We start from the raw sequence: 3720 nt of genomic DNA, 5'->3' as shown, positions 1-3720 counted from the left end.
AAAGCGCGATAAACTTAAACAAGAATCAAATATTTCACGGTTGTAGTAAACACATAGATATCAGATATAATTTTTCTCGCAAAGTTAAAGAACAAGGAATAGTCGAAATAATTTATCTGTCCTCCGAAAACATGCCTGCAGATATTCTCACAAAAGCGTTACCAAGAGTGAAACAAGCAAAATGTATTAAATATATGAAATTGGTTTGATATATTATTTACACGTAGTTTTTTCGTAGTTTGATTTGTTTATTGTAGTTACTTTTAGTTTTCTTTATTGCTTTATTAACATGTTCAGTACTTATTGCCAGATGACATATTGATAGGAAGAGTGTTGGAACTGTAATCAACCTGAAGAGAAATCAGTCAAATAATTTTTATTTTCAGCATAGACTGTACATGTTATCTGTATATGTGACGCGGCAATACGCAAAGCTTTGTCTCGCTGTAGTCAGTTAGTCTTGCGACTCCGTCGCAAATGTATCTAATGAATCTTATATCATTCATATTGAGTTCTTTCAATACTTCCATAATTCTAACAATGTCGTTTGGGCAGTCTGTATAATCGACAATTTATAAATTTTGTTTTTTCATCCATTGATATTTCATGTGCTGCTGCGTTAGTGCACGTTAACGTATCTTCTTCTAGGTAGAATGTGTCGCAAAAGTTATCGCACATTTCTAAAAGTGTTTTTATTTTTTCTTCATTTAAATGTTCCATGCGTAGTGTATTTCGCAATCTTTTTTGACGTGACTGTACGGGCTCCGAGTTACGCGTGCCGCGTAACATGAGCATTTCTTCCGCGTCAGCGTTTTTAATTTTTTTTACGACAACTTTCGGCGTGCTGAATGCAATTTCGTTGTCGGATGTATTTAATATACTTACTGGACATATATTATTTATGGGTTTGACTAGGCAGCTATCCATAAATATTCCGGGTTCACATTCTTTTGCATTAATGATCCCAATATGATCAGCATCGGTAATGGCCCGGCAGATTTCACTGCGAGGTGGCAGGATAATCTGTTCGTATGGTAATAGCTTAAATACGGCATTATTCATTGTTAGTGTGCCCCTTTTTAAGTCACATATCGCGTCTTGTTTTTCCAGAAAATCCATTCCTAGTATTCCCTCGTAATCTACGGGAAAATTGTCTTTTACTATAAATGCCTTGTGCACAATTTCTGTTTTTCCCAAGTTAATTGTGGCTTTAATTCGCCCAAGAGTGATTGCTTTATGTCCGATTACGCCGGTTAATGTTAATTTGTGTTCGTTCAAAGGTGTATTTCCTTTTAACTTTCCCACCTTTATAATGGTTATCGTTGCACCCGAATCAAGCAAGAAAGTTATTTTTCTTCGCTTTGCTTTCCTTACTGGTAAAATAATTAATTTTAATCCGCGTGCTTTTTTTTGTATCAGCATTTGAGACACTTGAAATTTTTTAACTGTCTGTGTAGCCCAGTGCGATGAGTATTTCTCGTCATCGCTACTATCTATATTTGTATCTTGTGTACGTCTGCTAAATGCATGCATAGTATTATTAATTTCGCGCTTTTTTCGGCTATTTGATGCCTTGCGCGTGTCACGGGTCGTGTTTCGTGAGGCCGTTGGTCGGCCGTGTAACTGCCAACACTCCTCACGTATGTGCCCATTAATTTTGTAGTGCGTGCAGTATTTTGTGGTCGCGTTTATTCCACTTTTTTCCACATTTTTGGCAGTTTATATTAATATGTGGTTTATTTGACGGATACGAGTTTTTGCGTTCCGTATATGCCCGTACCCCAGTACGATACGTTTACGCGATCGTTTCGGTCGCAACGTGTCAACCACGCGTCGTCGCATCGTCTCGGTCGCACGTCGTCGCATCGTCTCGCTCGCGTAATGTCTTTAAACACGCCTCGCGTATCGCCGCACCGCTCGCTCGCGCGTTGTCGCATCGTCTCGCTCTCGGTCGAATATAATTGTTGATATCTCGTAAATAAACGCCCAAATTAAAAAATGGTATGGGACTTTCATACTTGTATTTAAGAGATCTATCTACTCATATCGGGTTAATAAGTTGTAACAAAACACCCTGTATAACAATAAATATCTTATATAATTTGTTGCAACTTATATACAAAAATCTGTAGTAAAATAAAAAATGTCAAAAAAATAAATTATATAATTGAATTAAAAAAATCATAATTATTTGTGCACAATTAATGACTATGTAACGAAATATCAAGAATGTAAATCAGGAAAACACATATGCGCGCTTTCTTTCTAACGTGCGCGAGACGTTCTCTGTTCAAAAACACGCCCATATGACCTTTATAAATTGTAGATATAATGTGATATTATTTATATGCCTATACTTTATACAATTAGTAAATTGTACAAAAGTAAAAATAATTTTATTTATCGCTATTCTATATTTAATTTGTTAAACTGTTATTTTATTTTATCTCTTATTCGTGTATATAAATTACGTCAAATTAGATAAGATACTCATTGCAATATGTATAATACAAAAATATAATAGGTCCTCATAATGTGCGTTATGCATAATTTTAAATACGGTCCTCATAATATACGAAAGTCGGTAAAGTTTGGGAAAAAAGTAATCCATTATTTTTTTACTATATGGCTTTAGTGACATATATCACGTAATGTATTAATCGTCTAGCTTCATGTTCATACTTTTTATAAGTGGCATTCCGTACTAAAGAAAAGTTCTTCAAAAGTTTTGTAATTAGTCGACTTTGTTGTGATTTACAGCGTGAGAAAGATGGACGGCAATAAGGAGAAAATTCCCTATATTTTACAATTTTTCTTTGATAAAGGTGAAAACGTGAGCCAGGCGGTTAAAATTGTAAATGAAGTTTATGGTCTTGTTACTGTGACAGCTAATTACGCGCAATTTTGGTTTCGTCGATTCCGTTGCCATAATTTTGACGTTAAAGACGCACCTCGCATAGGAAGGCCCGTCATCAAAAACAGCGATAAAATTATAGAAATGATCGAAGTAGACCGCCATATTAGCAGTCGCAGCATCGCTCAAGAACTGAAGAATAATCATAAAATAGTTTTAAATTATTTACATAAAGCTGGATTTCGGAAAAAGCTTCATGTTTGGGAGCCACATTTTTTTACAATACGTGTGGCACCTAAACATCATGCTTTTTCCGCAATCCAGCTTTATGTAAATGATTTATTTATTTATTTATTTATTTATTTATTTAATTTTTTACATTATGAGGATCTATTACATTTTTAAATTCTACATATTGCAATAAGTATTTTATCTAATTTGCCGTAATTTATATACACAAATATGCAATACAATAAAATAAAAATTTATCAAATAAAATATATAAAAGCGATGGATAAAATTATTTTTAATTTGTAAAATTATTATACGCACAAAACAGAATATCATATTTACATTCCATAAATGTGATATAAACAAATAATTAACAGTAAACATCGCGCACGTTACAAACAAAGCGCGCATATACGTTTCACTGATTTAAATTCGTTATTACGGCAAATTAAATGAGACAGTCATTGCGATATACAGAATTTCGGAATGTAATAGGTCCTCATTATGTGCGTTATGCATAATTTTAAATACGGTCTTCAAAATGTACGAAAGTTGGTATATACATTAAGAAGGACGAAATATTACAATGCATATAAAATGTTACAAAGAACAACTTCAATTAACTTATAACAGAT

Source organism: Cardiocondyla obscurior, linkage group LG13 (assembly GCF_019399895.1).
Source record: "Cardiocondyla obscurior isolate alpha-2009 linkage group LG13, Cobs3.1, whole genome shotgun sequence".
NCBI classification, from domain to species: domain Eukaryota; kingdom Metazoa; phylum Arthropoda; class Insecta; order Hymenoptera; family Formicidae; genus Cardiocondyla; species Cardiocondyla obscurior.
The sequence above is the reverse complement of the archived record's forward strand: the minus strand, read 5'-3'. Positions refer to the sequence as shown.